Source organism: Macaca mulatta, chromosome 4, assembly GCF_049350105.2.
Source record: "Macaca mulatta isolate MMU2019108-1 chromosome 4, T2T-MMU8v2.0, whole genome shotgun sequence".
Taxonomy (NCBI): domain Eukaryota; kingdom Metazoa; phylum Chordata; class Mammalia; order Primates; family Cercopithecidae; genus Macaca; species Macaca mulatta.
The window spans coordinates 91,254,924-91,274,942 of record NC_133409.1 but is presented as its reverse complement, the minus strand read 5'-3'; positions in this window follow the sequence as shown (position 1 = coordinate 91,274,942).

The following is a 20,019-nucleotide window of genomic DNA, read 5'->3' as shown; positions in this document are numbered from 1 at the left end:
AGGGTTAGGTTGGAGTGGACTCAGAGCATGACAGAGTGTCCTCCCTATGCTGTCTTTCAGCTTCAGTGCTTTAGTGGACATTTCTGTGTGTGAGAAATTCGGCCCAGTTTTTCTGATCTTTAAATTAAAAAAAAAAAAAAAAGAATTTTACACATTTCTGTAAAATGTTTCAACTTACAGATATTGGCAAATTGGTTACTAGCCAACAGGCTTTTGTGGGAAAGTAATTTCTTCATAAATTTATATGTAAATTATTTTGTGTAGTAGTCATTTGAAGTAATTATAAAGCATAGAAATTAATTTTATTTATTGTTGTATATCATTGATAACTTACGATGTTACTAGAGTTACCAAACATATTTTTTGTACACATAGAGTGATACTGCAAAATTAAAGTATTTGAATATGCTTTATAACTCTAATTTCCCATTTAAATAAAACATTTCATTGGCCTTAAGAGAAGCTGAGTTAAAGGCTCTTACTTTTGACAATGCACACTGTAAAAGCTTCCATGTAATGTAATCTATAAAATTACTTCCTGATTTCAAAGATATTTCCAATTTGGATGATGTCATCAATTTCAACTCTACACTTATTGCAATGAGGTCATTATTTTCCTCGTATTTCTCGATTAAGAAAAAAGAAACAAACGAATATATCACATGTGACATTGTTTAATCAATAATAATAATTATTGCATTTTAAGGAAAAGACTATATTTTAACAAATATTTTATCATATTCAGTCACTTAAAGTCCTTGTTATATTATTTCTGTATATTATGTCTATTTCTCTACAGTATAATGGGCATTTTGTCAAACAAGTCAAACTAAAACTTTAAATTTCATGATTATAACTAACATGCTATATAGTACATGCTGAAGGAGAGAGGACTAGAGAGTATTCTAAGTTATTTCTCCAATGTCTAGGTTCTAGAGACTGTGTATACTTTTTCTTGATCTTCAAAAGTAACACAGGAAATGAGTAGTCACATGAAGAGTGTCATAAAATTGTGCTTGCTGAGCATGGTGGTGCATGCCTATAATCCCAGCTACTCAAGAGACTGAGGCAGGGTTTAGTAAACTATGGTTCATTAACATATAAGGCCAAATTACTAAATTATTTCCTATTAATTACATTGATTTTATCAGCAGGTTTTTGATACCTGCCCAGCAATTTTAGCCTGTTCCTCTGTTCATAACACTTGGGCCATTATCATTCTCTCCTGCATGGCTGTTTTGCACTTTCAAACAATATTTAAACAATTACAAATAAACAAATGTCTACGATTACAGATAAACACATTTTTTTTTTCTTGATATTCAAGACCAGTCAAAGTTTGGAACTAATTAGTTATTCTTGCCTTATTTCATAATACATGGTGTATACTCAATATGTAAGCAATATATACTCAATGCACTTAATATAACATGATGAATATCTAAAGTACTCTATCAGATATCTCAAATAAGACTTACATTTATGTCTCAAAATTTGGTAAGTTTCTATGCATTTTCTGGAATACCTTTCTTCTGACTGACTATCCTTAAAAATGTTACCTAATTATAATAGATGCATTATTCTTTATTTCTTAGTCCCAATATCAAAAATCTCTTTTTATATTTGATGAACTTGGTGGATGACAGATGTTGTCTCATACTACAAAAACCCAAATATCTGATATTCATGGCTGAAGTCTCCTATACAATGAAAACACACGAGTGACCTTTGCTTGGGAAGTGAAATGTACCTCCTCTGTATTTTGAATTGGAAGCTAAGGTTAACAAAAAGCAAGAGTGAAGAAATGCTAGTGTTGACAGAAGTGGTAGCAGTGGTATACAGTCTACAGACAGAAGTAACCCTGTGAGCAAGGGTAGTGTCCTGTGTCCTTTTTATGGATAGGTTACATCTAGTGTTCTACTGGTTGTTGTAATGTTATTCTTGCCTGTGGCTTGGGATGCATGGCATTCTTTTCTCTTGTTTGTTTCCATATCCTTGTTTTTCAATTGTACCAGTATTTCTGTGACCTTTGCATCTTTCAAATAATTTATTTTTTATTCAATCACAAATCAGTTTTTAGTGCTTGCAACCAAGAAACTGGAGAATAACATACATTGGTAATGGGACTAGGAGAGTAAAGGCAACTGGTATCCAGCTGTTGCCCAAGAATTTCTCTGTCTTATTAAATAAAAATATTATAGAAATATGTAGATTGTTTTCACCTGTCAGGGACATTAATTTGCCTTTCCCATTTTTTCCCTCCAGATTCTTAATTCTTAATTCTTAAATTTTGTGCAGTAATTTAAACTGTTTATTAGTTTAATTCTTATTTTAGTGTATATATATTGAGAAAAGATCTCACTCTGTGCCCAGGCTGGAGTGCAGTTGCACAATCAGAGCTCACTGCAGCGTTGTCTTCCTGGGCTCAAGCGATTCTCACATCTGAGTCTCTTTAGTAGCTGGGACCACTGGCATACACTACCATTCCTGGCTAATCTGTTAATTTTTTTGTAGAGATGGGGTCTCATTGTATTGCTCAGGCTGGTCTGAAATTGCTGGGCTCAAGCAATCCTCTTGTCTTGACCTCCCAAAGTGCTGGAATTATAAGTGTGCACCACTGTGCCCAGCTGTAAAGATTTTAATAATCTTCTCCTATCAAACATAAACCTCCACATTAGTCTACAAATTAAAAATATTATATTGATAAAACAGGAAAACAGAAATTAATAGACAAGCAATATTCCCATGAGGATAAGAGATATATCCCATAACATGTAGAGGTTTGACATCTCTGTAAATCATCTGAGGAAAAGGGATTTATGTACATGTTGAGATATTCCCCTCAAAACAAAGGACAATTTTCTTTACCTTGTGCTCTGCTATTTAATATGGGAAATATTGCCTAGTGGACTTCATTTATAGTGGAAAGGCATCATATGATATGTTTTGACCTACTGACATGCAAATCAGGTGATTAATATATACATTTTATCATTTTTAATTCTATTAAGGCAGAACGTGGTAGCTCACACATGTAATCCTAGCACTTTGGGAGATGGTGGCAAGAGGGATCACTTGAGCCCAGGAGTTTGAGGCCAACCTGGGCAATAAAATAAGAACTCATCTCTAAATAATAAATAAATAAATAAATACTAATTTTATCAATTTAATGGTCAAAATTTGAATTTCCTTATTATTAGTGAAAGAGTATCTCTTTATATAAAGATCATTTAAAACGTGTGTTTTGAAGCTATTGATTTCATTTGTATAACACTATTACTCAAATATCTTTATTTTTAGGTAGGCAACATACTTATTTTTGCTTTATGGTTTCTCTCTTTCTCTCTCTCGTGTGTGTGTTATGTATAAGGTCATGATCCCACATTTTTATTTTCTACATTATAGTATGTAATAATTTTGGAATTTTTAATATAATTAGTGATTTAGAAATATAGGGGTTGGGCGTGGTGGCTCATGCCTGTAATCCCAGCACTCTGGGAGACTGAGGCAGATGGATCATGTGGTCAGAAGATCGAGACCTTCCTGGCTAACACAGCGAAACCCTGTCTCTACTAAAAATACAAAAATATTAACCAGGTGTGGTGATGGGCACCTGTACTCCCAGCTACTTGGGAGACTGAGGCAGGAGAATGGCGTGAACCTGGGAGGTGTAGCTTTTTTAATGTGAGCACTTATAGTTATAAATTTTCCTCTTAATATTGCTGTCACTGTTTCCATAGGTTTTGTTATGTTCTATTTCCATTATAATTTGTTTCAATGAATTTTTAAATTTTCTTCTTAATTTCTTTATTGACCCACTGGATACTGGGAGCATATTTTTAAAATTTTCATGTGTTTATATAGTTTCCAAAATTTCTAGTTTATTCCATTGTGGCCAGAGAAAATGTTTGATATTATTTCAATTTTTGAATAAGACTTGTTTTGTGAACTAATATATGATCTATCCTTGGGAACAATTCATGTGCTGAGCAGGAAAAAATGTGTATTTGGCAGCTATTGGATAAAATGTTCTGTTAATACCTATTAGGTCAATTTGGTCTACAGTGCAGATTATGTCTGATTTTTTTTGTTGGTGTTGATTTTCTGTCTGGAAGATCTTTCCAATGTTGAAAGTGGATGTTAAAGTTTCTAGTTATTATTGCATAGAGATCTATTTCTCTCTTTAGCCCTAAAAATATTTGCTTTATATATATGTATAATATTATATTTATATATATACATATATTACATTATATGTATATATATACACACACATATATATAAATAAATATATATATATATATACGGGTGCTCCCAGTGCTGGATGCATATATATTTACAATTGTTATGTCCTCTTGTTGAATTGACCCCTTTATCATTATATAATGATCTTCTTTGTCGGTTCTTAAAGTTTTGTCTTGAAATCTGTTTTGTCTGATATACTTATAGCTACTCTTGCTCTATTTGGTTTCTATTGGCATGAAATGTCTTTTTCCATCGTTTTATTTTCAGTTTATATGTATCTTTACAGGTGAATGTGTTTCTTGTAGGCAACAGATCATCGGGTCTTACTCCTTTATTCATTCAGTTTTTCTATGTCTTTTGGTTGGATAGTTTAGTCCATTTACATTCCATGTTACCAGTCACAAGCAAACACTTATTTCTGCCATTTTGTTTTTTGTTTTATGCTGTTTTGTTTTCTTCTCTTTTTTCTTTCTTTCCTGTCTTCCTTTTAGTGAAGAAGATTTTCTCTGGTTGTATGATTTAACTTTCTGCTTTTTATCTTTTTTTGTGTATCTATTGTATATTTTGTGATTTGAGTTTATCCTAAGGCTTGCAAATACTATCTTTTAACTCAGTATCTTACACTAATGACAACACTGATTGCATAAACAAAGAGGCAAAAGGAACACCAATAACTCAGATTTGTGCCTTTTGAGGTTATTTCACAGATCCTGTAAGCATGCTTCATTCTTTTTTATTATTTTTTCTTTTATGTACTCTGACTGTGTATTTCCAAGTAGCCTGTCTTCAAGCTCACTAATTCTTTCTTCTACTCCATCAATCCTTCTTTTAAGAGACATGCATTCTTTAGTATAGCAATTGCATTTTTCAACCCTAGAATTTCTGCTTGATTCTTTTTACTGATTTCAGTCTCTTGGTTATATTTATCTGATAGAATTCTGAAATTTTTCTCCATGTTGTATTGAAATACTTTGGGTTTTCTCAACACAGCTACTTTGAATTCTCTGTCTAAAAGGTCACACATATCTGCTTCTCCAGGATTAGTCCCACATTCTTTATTTAGTTGATTTGGTGAGATGATGTTTTCTTAGATAGTCTTGATGCTCGTAAATATTTGTCAGTGTCTAGGCATTGAAGAGTTAGGCATTTATTGTAGTCTTTGCAGTCTGGGTTACTTTGTGCCCTTCCTTCTTGGGAAGGCTTTCCAGTTATTTGAAAGGACTTGGGCCTGAAACCCAATAATGCTGTGGTTCTTGCAGACTCATAGAAGTACCACTTTGGTGATCTTAGATAAAATCTAGAAGTCTCTTGATTACCATCCAGAGACTCTTGTTTTTTTCCCTTACTTTCTCCCCAGCAGAGTCTCTTTCTCTGTGACATGTTTCCTGGACTTGGGGGTGAAGACACACAAACACTCCTGTGGTCACCACAACCAGAACTGTGCTAGTTCAGACCTAAAGTCAGCACAGCACTTGGTATCACCCAGCACCTACTCTAACAACTACCTGGCTACTATCTAAGTTCACTCAAGGCCCTAGGGCTCTACAACCAGCAGGTGGCAAAGCTAGCCAGGTTTTCGTTCTTCCTTTCAGGGCAATGAGTTCTCCCAGGCCCCAGGTAGGTCTAGATATGTTGTCTGGGAACCAGAGATTGAAGTAAAAAACATAGAAAATTACCTTATGTTCTATTCAACTGTGGCTAAGCTGGCACTCAAACCACAAGACAGAGACTCTCCCCGTCTTCTCTCCTGTGCCCACCAGTCTATGGGGGTTCTGCCAAGCCACAATCAATATTCACTTAAAGCCCAGGGACTCTTCAGGTAGCTTGTGATGAATGCTGCCAGGCCTGGGACTCACTCGTCAGGGCAGTGGGCTACCCTCTGGATCAGGACAGGTCCAAAAATGCTGTCCAACCGTCTAGGCCAGGACTCAAGGACCCCAAGAGCCTGCTTAGTGCTCTACATCACTTGGCTGAGGTGATACATAAGGTACAAGACAGAGTCCCATTGACTTTTTCCCTGCTTTCTCAAACAGAAGGGTTTCACCATAGTCACCACAGCTGGAAATGTGCTGGGTCACACCTGAAACAAGCACGTTTCAGAGCCCAGTGCCCATGGCATATTACCTGGACATCAATGTTGGTTATTTAGGACCCAGGTAGTCTTTAGTCAGCAAATGGTAAATCCTGGCATGTCTCCACCATGATAGGGCAACACTGAGTTCAATGTGAAGTCACTCAGTCACTGCTTTCTCCCTTTCCCAAGCACACAGATTTCTCCACACTATAAGACCACTGCCATTGGTAGAGAAAGGGTGGCACAAGCACTCCCTTAGCTATCCCAAAGCACTCCCTTAGCTACCCCAGCTGGTGTTTCAGTGGGTTGCATGCCTACCCCAGTCTACTGGCTCTGCATCCAGCTCAGAACTAGGACTTGCCCAGGAATTTCAGTCCTTGTAGTCTATACTGCCCCTCAAGTTCACTTGGGGCCGCAGAGCACTTCAGCCGTGGTGGTGATATTTGCTGGAACTCAGGCTCTGTCCACTGGGATGGACCATTCCCTTCTAGCTACGGCCATTCCAAATGTTCCCTTTCTGGGCAGAGGTCAACTGAGTACAATCCAGTTCTGCTTTCCACTATGACAAGGCATCATAGTTCAATGAATAACCTCACAATTGTTGTGCTCTCCTTTGAAGTGCAGATTCTTTACACCATGTGGCCATTGCAGGGGATGGTGGAGGGATGATGACAGCAACTCAAGACTTTCTTTTCTGCTTTCTTCAATGTCTCTTTCAGTGCTATCAGATTAAAACTATGTACCATGATTGCTCACCTACTTTTTGGTCCTTGTGATGGTGGTTTTTCTGTGTAGTTAGTTGATAAAATTTGGTGTCCCTATTGGAGGAACAAAAATGTAAGCTTCTATTTGGTCATCTTGCTCTGGAGGATTTCTTTTTGTTGTTTATTTCTCTCCTCCTTCCTTTCTTTCTCCCTTCCTCCTTTTCTTTCTTCCTCTCTGCTATTTTTTCTTTGTGTCTATATTTCCTTTGTTGTTGTCACTTGTCACAGCCTTTCTTTCATAGTTTTACTTCCAGGTGATCTTTTAAATTCCCGGCTACTTTTTTCGTTCTTTATCTAGTGGGCTTAATATATAGGTTGATTCAATTTCTTTCCATTATTTTTATATAAAAATAAAATATTGCTGTTGTTTCTCAATTCAAGCAAATGTGATTATTGAATTCAAAACTGAGAAACAAATAGTGATCTAATGTGATATCTTCTTCTCCTCATACTTTTGATTTTAAAATTCAGTTTAAGTAGAAAACCGGTATTATCATAGAATATTACTTGTGTGCTCATAAAGGTAGAAGGCTCCAAATTAGGAAAATCTTTTGTCTTAAGAAGATTATGCACAGTTGAATTAGTACTTTCACTGTCTGAATTCTTCAGGAATGACATACATTACCATGTGGGGTGTTCAGGAGGAAGTGCTCTTGTAATTAACACTATGCAGGGAAGGAAGCAAGCAGTTTGGAGAAGGGGGGAAGTTGAGCCACCATGTAGTCCTAACCAAGACCTCAGCTAAACCAGTAGGAGCTCTAGACTTGTAATGAAACTTCAGATTTTCTCCCAGATAGGATGAGGGGAATATCCTTTAATAGATTCACATTTATTGGCTATTATGAGAGATGCCTGTTGAAGAATGTCTGACCTTGAGCAAGGCAGTTCCTTTAACCAAGGCAAAGCTTAAAATAGGCTGACAGCTGAGGAATACGTGTGACAGTTATTCCAGAAAATGGGAAGATAAGTATCTCAATCATGAGGGCATATCTAGAAGTAACATCACAGTGTCCACCTCAAGTACTGTTGAAATTGACCATTTTTCAGTGTGAGAATCATAGAGATACTACTTCTGGATGAAATGAATAGGCAGTGTGTACATGTAAACAAATGTAAATGCTAATTATATAATCATATTTTAAACATCGTTCATTTCCTGTGAAGCCTGAAGAAATGTATTATTTGTATATCCTCAAAAAAAAAGTTGTACCTTACATTGTATTTTAAAATTATTATGTACACATTACTCATAAGTATAGAAAGAAGCTAAAAAGCTTAAGAAAACAAAAATAAACAATACTTTTATTGGAAAATTTTGTTATAATTGTGATATGCAAAACATTCTATTTTACACCTCTTAAATTGAACACTTTCAAAATGAGAATGAGAATTTTGTTCCAGAAAATGGTCAGGCAGTAGTAGAGTTAGCATTTATTGAGCATTAATATATGCAAGGTAATCTACAGCTTATTTTTAATTATTATTATTGAGATGGAGCTTTGCTCTTGTTGCCCAGACTAGAGTCTAGTGGCATGATCTCAGCTCACTGCAACCTCCTCCTCCTGGGTTCAAGCAATTCTCCTGCCTTGGTCTCTTGAGTAGCTGGGATTACAGGCACTCACCACCATGTCCAGCTAATTTTTGTATTTTTTAATAGAGACAGGGTTTCACCATGTTGGCCAGGCTGGTCTCGAACTCCTGACCTCAGGTGATTCACCCGCCTTGGCCTCCCAACGTGCTGGGATTACAGGCGTGAGCCACTGTGCCTGCCATCACTTTTAATTCTTTACAGATCCTAGAAAGTGAGAATGTATGTATGTAATTAAAAGAGATATTATTAGCCTGGTGTGGTGGCTGGCACCTGTAATCCCAGCTACTGTGGAGACTGAGGCAAGATAATTGCTTGAACCCAGGAGATGGAGGTTGCAGTGAGCCGAGACCACACCACTGCACTCCAGCCTGGGCAACAGATTGAGACTCCATCTCAAAAAAAAAAAAAAAAAAAAAAAAAGCGACGACAACAAAAGAAAATATTTTTTTTCCTTCAAATATTAACATAAATATTAAATATACTGGCTATATTACATGCCCTTCATCCTGACAAAAAGTCAATCATTTCTTCATTTTTTTTTTTCTGACTGAGGAATAAAAGCTGTTCCAGAACTGAGATGTAGCATTATATTTCCCACCAAAAATATCCCAACGCAATGTAATTATTTAAAATAATAGGAAAGATAGCAAATTGACATGGAGAAATTATTACTCACAGATAAAAATGGTAGTGATAGAGACTAACTTTTCAGGAAGGTCCTTTACATTTAAAGACCTTGTAATGTGTTTGGAGAAAGGGGAAATAAACATAGAAAGCAAAGAACATTGGAAGTGATACAAAACAATTCACAATGGAAAACAAGTGACATTAAAATGTAGGGTGAGATAACAATAACAGGTCATAAAATAAATCCTCAGGATTTCAGTGGAAAAAGAATTTAATGAGAACTCTAGTAACCTAGAGATCTTTATTTAAAGCAATGAGCTTTATCTGCGACTCAAAGAATTCTGAAAATTTGGGTAGTTGGAAAAATTGGGTAAGATAAGTGATGGAAGAAAACTGAAGAATGTGAGTATTATTTAGTCAACTATTATTAGGATTATCCCTTTTAGGAAGGGAATGCTGACTAAGTGTGAAGGGTCTTCAATCTGAGGCAAACAATTCTTAAACAGAGTGAAAAATTATACTTTCTTTCCAGACATGTATGACAAGAGAACCATGTAAGAACAACTAACAAAATTTCCTCCTTGCGTAGAAATTCATCTGAAGATATCAAGAATATCCAAATATAATACCTAAGATATATACTAATATATTTAGTGTGAGTGAATAAACAAATCTAAAATCTAAGTATACTGCAATTTTCTCTATGTATGCTTTTAGGAGCTTAGTAATTAATAAACGAGTCTTCTTTTTTCATCAAAGAAAAGAGCTATTCCGACACTAAGGAAGGAAAAAAACTACAGTTATTCACATTGTCAAATGGAGATATTATTTTTGTTACAGAAATCCTTTAAAGGTTGGTTTTCTCTTGTGGGGAAAAAGGACAGTGGTCATTACATTGAAAAATGTCCAGTAGAGTAGAAAAATAGCATATCTACTACTAATAAATTTTTTAAAAAAACTAAAAAATTAAAAAAATAACAACAAAAAATGTATTAATAGGATCACTGCTCCATAAGAAGTATAATTTTGGTCTAAATACTTCACAAATTTTTTCTGAGTACTCTGTTAACTTGTGTAATCGACATTAAAAAAAGAGAATAAGAACAACTCAAAACTCTTTATTGCTAGCATTTTTCTGTGACTGTTTTTAGTACCAATACTGTGTGTAATTTAAAGTCAGTGTCCTGGGCTTAGGAAGGCCTAATTATTTCTTCTTCTTCCTCAGTATTTCATGCTTGCTTCTCTAGTTCAATCCTCCATCTCCTGGCTTGGTGGTTACTGACCCAGTGACCCAGTATATACTCTCTCCCTTCCTTCTATTACATTATCCTCCTGAATGTTGTAGAACAGGAGTTGGCATTTTTTAAAAAATGTAAATGGCAAAATAGTAAATATTTTAGGTTATGTGAGAAATAAGGTCTCTTTTGCAAATACTCAACTCTGCTGTTACAGGTGTGAAATCATCTGTAGGCAATATAAATAAATTGGCATGGCTGTGTTCCAGTAAAACTTTATTTCAATAAAAAGGGCTGTGGTTTGCCAGCCCATGTTGTGGAACATGTATTTATTAAAGTGATTCTGGATTCACTAAGATAAAGCGGGCAATGTCTGCTTCAAGAAGTGGGAGAATGATAAGTGAATATATACCATATGATGGGAAGACTGCAGTTATGAAAGTATAATACCTTAGGGCACCTTAGAAAAGATGTTATCCTTGTCTTGAAACCCTATGCACTCTTTTATTTCCCTATGCTTTAACCACACCATTCCCTGTAAACAAAAACAGCTTTCACTACTGAAATATTTGTCTCACCTTCACTTATGACATAAATATTCCTGCTAACTTTGTTCTGTCATACATATCACCCACAAATTGTCTAAACAAGAACTTGCTAATCATAAAATTCAACTTAAATATTATTTTCTCACTATGATTTCCCTTGCGTATCCTTTATTCTAATATATTTTACTAGAGAAATTCAAAGCACAAAATAATAATACATTTTTAATTGAGCTATATAATTGGTATATAATATTCCAATTTTAAAAGAAAAAAAACCTGACAATCTAAGAATTTTGTTTTCTTATGCACATTAATAAATAAAGGCACAGTGATTCTGAATAGTTCATTTATTTTCCTAAATTTAGTAAAAACTTGTGTCAAACATTTGCTTGAAACTGCAGAAGCAGATTTTCTTTTCTTTATACCAGCCTATCTCAATTATAGAACTTGTCAACTTTATTGCATTTATTTTTTTTACACTTCTATTTGTAGCTCTGAGTTGAAAATTTCTGAAAGACATATTTTTATATGCCTAATGCTTTATATAGTTCATGAAACTTACTGTTCTAAAAAGGTTTAAGAAATACATTTTTAAAAATAAATTTATAAAATTGTCAAATGTGCTCAGATTTATTATCAATCTTTCCTGCCTAGTATATAACTGTTTATCTATCCCTATGGACCATTATACATATATGATAAAAGAGACAATGAAAGATTTACTTCCCAATTCAAGAAGCATGCTAGATATTTATCAAAGTGACCTACGGACAAACTACATCCCTTGAAGATATAATCAATTAAATTATACTGGGCTGAGAGAAGGATTCAATTTTACATTGTTGAAACCATGTAATATATTGCCAACAATAAGGCACATGGGTACATTATCAGATGAATAGACTCCAGAATGCCATCACCAACACTTTATAAACTTGGAGTTTCTACTTTTAACACCAGATCACATAGCTAAGTTTGGATTGATAGATGAGATTTTTCTCGGTCTCACCATTGCTTCTGGCCACTGCTGCTGATATCAATGAAATATATATATAAAATATTATACATACTATATTATACATTATATATTGTATGTATACATATATATTATATATTATATGTATACACAATATATTTTGTATTATATATCCATAATATATTATATATTATGTGTATAATATGTATTATATTATATGTATACATAATTATTACATATTATACATATAATGTTATATATATATTATATATTATATATATATCTTTCCTTGATACCAGCAGCAGTGGCCAGAAGCGATGGTGAGACCAAGAAAAATCTAGTGTGTGTGTATATATATATATATAACATTATATATACTAGATTATATATTATGTATAATATATTATATAATATATATAAAATATTATATATAGTACATAAATATATATAATATTTAAGTGTAAATTGCCCTGTTTAAGGTATTTTTGTTAGCCTGAACACACACTAAGACAGTTTGATGAAATGTATTATTTATAATGCCTTTATTATTCAGCAATGACATTTTTTAAAAAATTGATATCATATTTTTTAAAAAATTGATATCACATATTTCAGGTATATAAAATATTATGTTTTAAGAATAAATCCTACTGTGATTATATATTTTTTACTTTTTATACTTATGGCTACCAAAATTTTAAATAATTCATTTTTATTCAGTAGTTTATATTTTAAATATCTTATATTACAGCAATCCTATTCTGACAGTAATTACTTGAAGTTAGGTTAAACTTCACTGGTTTAGGGCCCAATCTCCCACAAGACTGCCCTTGGATCAGACACTTGCTGCAAGCTGAGAAGTTCCTAGGCCACACACATTTCTGACCAAATGGCTGTCATTTCAAGAGTTCCCATGACCCTCTCAGCTTCCATAATTCACTAGAATGAGTCATAAATCTTAGAAAAGCATGATACTTACAATTACAGCTTTGTTATGAAGCAAGTAAATCAAGACTAGCCAAAAGAGAAACCCATAGGGAAAGGTCTGGGAGGGTCTTAAAGGTCACATTTCCATGTCCTCTCTGTGTGAATTCAGAACACATCACCCTCCTGATGTGTCAGTGCATATCAGCAACAGGCAGTACACTCAAGTATTAATTATGTTTTATTGTATAGAAATGATTGTTCAATTCATTGGAAACATGATTGAACACAATCTCTATCCCTTATTTGTTCTCAGTAGGTTGAGCTAATACTATGTGACTCAAAACTCCCAGTCTCTAATCACATGTTTGGTCTTTTTCAGATAGCCTGTCCCCATTCTAAAACTATCTCCAGGCCCATCAGAGTCCCCTCATTAGCATGAACTCAGGTGTAATCCTCTAGGCCCATAATAAATAAAAAGATAGTAATAAACCTGTGGAATGTCAAAGATTTAGAGGCTCCATCCCAGAAACGGAGAAAAAAAGTCCAAATTTTTTATTATCTAAGAATTACACTAAGATTTCACTTTAATTTTTAAAAGAAAACAATTGAGATAAAATATTATACTCAGAACAAGTCAAGAGATCTTAAGTATAATCTCAATTTCAATCAGACTAAATGCAAGTTCAATGGGTGTCTTAGAATAGCCTATTATAGCTATCACATTAATGGGTAGATAGCAAAATAATTCATATGAATGTCAATAACTTCTAACTTTGGAAATATTTATGTTTCTGGTCTAATTGAGCATGGTCAAAAGAGTAAATCAATCTGATTTAATGCAACCCATTTTTATAACCCTATGACAATGAGGGAACCACAAATACCAGTCTCATTTTTCACAGAATCATTTTGGGAAGAAGATAAACTTTTAGAGTATATAATCCTTATCAAGTCCTAAAATGTAATCATCCACATATTATTTGGGAAAAATGTAAAACCCATCTTCTTGCCCTCAAATTTGTCAACATAATTTAAACAGGGGCAAATTACTTAACTTCCAATTTGATTTTTTTTGTCTAAAATTAGATAAGGGAGATATTGGTTTATATAATCAAAAAAAATGTACCATGTTAATTATTATTAAATTTTTAAGTATGAAATATTAAATATTTTTGAATTTTTTTATGGTGTAATTAAATATCGAGACTACAAAGTTTTGTGACATAATGTTTTGTACAATTTTACCTTCTCCCCACTTCTGCAAACCTTAGTGCCTATGACAAAAATTACTTAATAGTTTTAATTAATGGCTATAATGGAGAAAAACAAATTTTACATTACAATATTTTACATACTGTTTTGTCTAAAAATTGGCAAAATCACATTTCATTCATTAACTTAAAATCACTTTATTATTTTGAGAATACGTCAAATCCTAATAAACATAACTTAGAAAATAGAAAAAGGTGAATTTGTTTTAAATATTTAATATATTACTATCATCTGCACAAAAATATTAGAATTATCAAAATACAAATTGAAGGTAATTTTTAAGTAGTTATTATTAGCAAGACTAAATAGCAGTAGGTGGCAGATATAAAAATAATTTATTTCACTTTTGATGGACATTCCTGTCTTTCAGAATGTCAATCTTGTAATTTGAAAATGTGTATGAAAATAATGTTATTTCTTTTTGTTTTTTCCATGTAGCTTATCTGTTCATTATATATTGGCAGTAATAACATTGTTTGAATTGCTACATTTCTCCTCAGATAACAAATAAATCTAACCCCCAAAATAGCAATGACATATGGAGGACAATTTAGTGAAAATAATTTCACATTTTTCTTCATTCCTTTTAGAGGTTCTGTGTTGCTCTGGCCTCCATGGTATGAATCTTTCATTTGGGAACTATCCAGCAGGTACATATTGCTCTGAGATGACTGACAATCACAGTATGCTACAGTCATCACAGAGGGATGGGCAAGTGAGCCAGCCTGGCCAATAAGAATGCACCGTCTCTCGATCGGGGCAATTTCTATAAAGAAAAGAAGTGAGAAACATGTTTCCAACTTCTCCCCACCCCCACAGCGCCTGAAAAACAGACACTATCTATTCTGTTTTTTGAGATTGACAATGTAATGTGGGTCTAGGAACAGTCAGGTCTCTCATCACTGCAAGAATGTATTTGCAGAAGAATATGAAACCAGTATGCAAAGAGAAAAGACAGACTAAAATAAGATACAGAGAAATAAAATCAAGAACTCTGATGGTATTTTTGAGCACTCACATACAGCTTGTTTGAAAATAGTTCAACAAATAAATTTCACAGCTACATCAACTAAAAAATTGTTTTATTCATAAGTGATGTCTTGGTTGTCTGTTCATAATAAGCACTAGAGTTATGAATAACTTACCACTGTGGAAGTAAAAACCTAGAGACACCATAGTTTTTAATAAGCACTAGTGCAAGTTCCTTTGGGGCTTGAGAAATGTTTCATGAGCCTAAACTGATGCCAACTTTTGGAAATTTACCTCACTACACTCTGAACATCAGATAAACTATTTGTTTAATGATATGTTCATGTGAGGGGGAGGAATTGTATCATTGGAGTGCAATAGGCATAAAGATATATTATATTCTCTATGGAAAAAATTATAAGAAACTAGTGTAATACACTTTTTATTACATAAAATTAGGTATTTATCAAAGGCCTGTTAAAACCCAAATATAATGTCATTGTGGGTAATTTTTAAATCACGTTTTGTATTTATACATCATTATTCATTCTAGTTTTCTGCATACTTATGGTCACGTTAGTATACTATATTTGTCATAAAAATTATTCTTTTTAGTGATACTTAAATAATTAATATTACTTAGCCTAAAGCTGTATGAGGTTACTTATTTTTGTAAATAACAAAACTATAAAAATATAGTTTTGATATAAAGTTCAAAAAAAAGAAAATTATAGAATCAAGTAATCTTTGAGACTATAAATTAAAACATTGAACTATTGGTTTCTATCCCACTGTGTAAGGAGCTTGGAAGTCATCACTCACCCTCACAATAAATAAAACACTGAACAAACAGAAAATAAACAACCCGTTTGAAATTTGTCAGACTAAGGAGATTAGAGAGCAAATCTAAGGCCCCCAAATGTTAGAGACAGTGGGCAGATACAAAGAATTACAGCTTACTTGAGCAGAAGCACAGGAGCAGAAAGTACTGGAAATAGTACCATGATAGGAAAACACCAGTGAGTTTGATAGTTTAAAATGCCAGGGTGTCCAGTCTTATGGTGATGTCCACACTTCATGAGTTTTACCATTAGGAACTCTGCCAGGTTCATAATAAGGATTGAAGAAAAATCTCCGCATGCTTTTAGCAGTGTAGGGAAAATGTAACTATTTTGAAATATATCCAGACCATTCTGCTCTCCTTAACAAGACTTGCCTTCAATAGAAACTATTTTACCAGAGCCTAACCGAGTCAAGAGAAATTACATACTTAATTTAAAATATTGTGTATTAATAGAAAACCTGATGTATAATAAGACTAGCAGATCATGAGATGATCGCCATTGAAAAGATAGTTTGTCACTCGCAGTTCTCAAGAAGGGGCATGCTACATCCCAGGGATCCATGCAGGGAAGCTTGGGGTCAGTCAAAAGGCTGGAGGGAGAGAGTGAGAAGGAAGGAACTGTGTGCAAAAGCCTTGGTGTGGTTTCCTTTGGAAGTGATATGGTATGGCTCCGTGTCCCCACTCAAATCTCACCTTGAATTGTAATAATCCCCACGTGTCATGGGAGGGAATTGGTGGAAGGTGGCTGAATCATGGGTTGAATCATGGCTGAATCATGGCTGAAGGTGGGTTTTTCCTGTGCTGTTCTTGTGATAGTGAATAAGTCTCATGAGATCAGATAGTTTTATAAAGGGGAGTTCTCCCTGTACATTCTCTCTTGCCTGCTGCCACGTAAGAGGTGACTTTTCTTCCCCTTTGCTTCCTGCCATGATTGTGAGACCTCCGCAGCCATGTAGAACTGTTAGAACTGTGACTCAATTAAACCTCTTTCCTTTATAAATTACCCAGTCCTGGGTATGTCTTAAATGGCAGTGTAAGAACAAACTAATAAGGTAATTTGCCACCAGTAGAATGGGGTGCTGCTGTAAAGATATCCGAAAACGTAGAAGTGACTTTGGAACTGGGTAATAGGCAGAGGTTGAAACAGTTTGGACGGCTCAGAAGAAGACAGGAAAATGTGGGAAAATTTGGAACTTCCTAGAGCTTTGTTGAATGATTTTGACCAAAATGCTAATACTGATGTGGACAATGAAGTCCAGGCTGAGAGGGTCTCAGATGAAGATGAGGACCTTGTGGGAAACTGGAGCAGAGGTGACGCTTGCTATGTTTTAGCAAAGAGATTGGTGGCATTTTCCTCTGCCCTAGAGATTTATGGAACTTTGAACTTGAGAGAGAATGATTTAGGGAGTCTGACACAAGAAATTTCTAAGCAGTGAAGGGTTCAAGAGGAAGCAGAGCACAAAAGTTTTAAAAATTTGCAGCCCAACAATGCAGTAAAAAGGAAAAGCCCATTTTCTGGGGGGGATATTCAAGCCCACTACCTACATTTGCAAAACTAACAAGGAGCCAAATGCTAATCTCCCAGACAATGGGGAAAATGTCTCTAGGGCATGTCAGACACCTTCATAGTAGCCTCTCCCAATACAGGCCCTGAGGCTTAGCAGGAAAACATGCTTTCCTGGCCCTGAATCTCAGCTGCTCCAGTCATGGTTAAAGGGGTCAAAGTATAGCTCAGGCCATGGCTTCAGAGGGTGTAAGCCCCAAGCCTTGACAGTTTACACGTGGTGTTGAGCCTGCAGATGCATATAATCCAAGAATTGAGGTTTGGGAACCTCCACCTTGATTTCAGAGGATGTATGGAAATGCCTGAATGTCCAGGCAAAAGTTTGCTGCACAGGCATGGGCCTCATGGAGAACCTCTTCTTGGGCAGTGCAAAAGGGAAATGTGGGGTGCGAGCCCTCACACAGAGTCCTTGCTGGGGCATGCCTAGTGGAGCTGTGAGAAGAGGATTACCTTCCTCCAGCCCTCAGAATGGTAGATCCACTGACAGCTTACACCAGGTGCCTGGAAAAGCTCCAGACATTCAATTCTAGCCCATGAAGGCAGCTGGGAGAGAGGCCGTACCCTGAAAAACCACAGGGATAGAGCTGCCTGAGACCGTCGGAACTTAACTCTTGCATCAGTGTGACCTGGATATGAGACATGGAGTCAAAGAAGATCATTTTGGAGCTTTAAGATCTGACTGTCCCACTAGATTTTAGACTTGTAAGGGTTCTGTAGCCCCTTTGTTTTGGCCAATTTCTCCCATTTGGAATGGGTGTATTTACCCAATGCCTGTACGTCCATTGTATCTAGGAAGTAACTTACTTCTGACTTTATAGTATCATAGACAGAAGGGACTTGCCTTGTCTCAGATGAGACTTTGGACTGTGGACTTTTGAATTAATGCTGAAATGAGGTAAGACTTTAAGGGACTGTTGTGAAGGCACGATTGGTTTTGAAATGTGAGGACATGAAATTTGGGAGGGGCCCGGGGTGGAATGATATGGTTTGGCTGTGTCTCCACCCAGACGTCACTCTGTATTATAATAATCCCTAGCTGTCAAATATGAGGCCAGGTGGAGATAATTGAGTTATGGGGGCAGTTTTTCCCTGCTGTTCTCATGGTAGTGAATAAGTCTCAGATGATCTGATAGTTTTATCAATGGGGGATCCCCTTCACAAGCTCTCTCTTGCCAGCTGCCATGGAAGATGTGTCTTGCTTCCCCTTCATTTACCACTGTGACTGTGAGGCATCTCCAACCATGTGAAACTGTGAGTCAACTAAACCTTTTTCTTTTATAAATTATCCAGTCTCAAGTATGTCTTTATTTGCAGTGAGAGAAAAAACTAATACACTTGCCTTTTCTCAGATGAGACTTTGGACTATGGACTTTTAAGTTAATGCTGAAATCAGTTAAGACTTTAGGGGACTGCTGGGAAGGCATAATTGGTTTTGAAATGTGAGGACATGACATGAGATTTGGAAGGGGTCAGGAGTGAATTTTATAGTTTGGTTCTGTGTCCCTACCCAAATCTCACCTTGAATTGTAATTATCTCCATGTGTTGTGAGAGGGACCTAGTGGAAGGTAATTGAATAATGGGGGTGGGTTTTTCCCATACTGTTCTTGCAAAAGTGAGTAAGTCTCACCAGATATGATGGTTTTATAAAGGGGAGTTCCTCTGCACATGCTGTCTTGCCTGCTGCCATGTAACATGTGTCTTGCTTTCCCTTCACTTTCTGCCATGATGTGAGACCTCCCCAGCCATTTGGAACTGTGAGTTAATTAAACTTCTTTCCTTTATAAATTACCCAGTCCTGGGTATGTCTTTATTAGCAGTGTAAGAACAAGCAAATGCAGGAAGGAACAGGCAAGTTCTTGTCAGCAGTTTTAGTGTTGGTGACTTTGAATAATACCAGCAGGTTCTAGGGCATAAGGTCTCTCTCTTTTTTCTGGTACCTGACCCTGGGGTGATTAGGGCAGATGGATCATGGCCTGGAATGTGAGAGCTCCATTAGGAAGGGGTTGGGGTGTGGGCTCCAGATTAACTGGTTTGTACTGAAAAGCATGCTCATGGGTCAGTTGTTTAATATCTCAAGAAACTGGCAAACCCTATGAGAGGCAAACTTTAGGGTTAACAAGGCCCCAAATGTCAAAGCATCAGAATACAGAAAATAAAAATCATGGTTAATATAATACTCAACTCAAGATTCCTCTAACCTCATAATAGCAAAAAGGTAGACACAGCTCAAATGGCCATCACCTGAAAAGTGAGTAAACAACATATGGCATACAGAATATTATTTGGCAACAAAATAATAAAGTAATGACGAATGCTACCTCATAGATGAGCTTTGAAAATGTTTTGCTAAATGAAGGAAGTCAGTCACTTGTATTTAAAAAA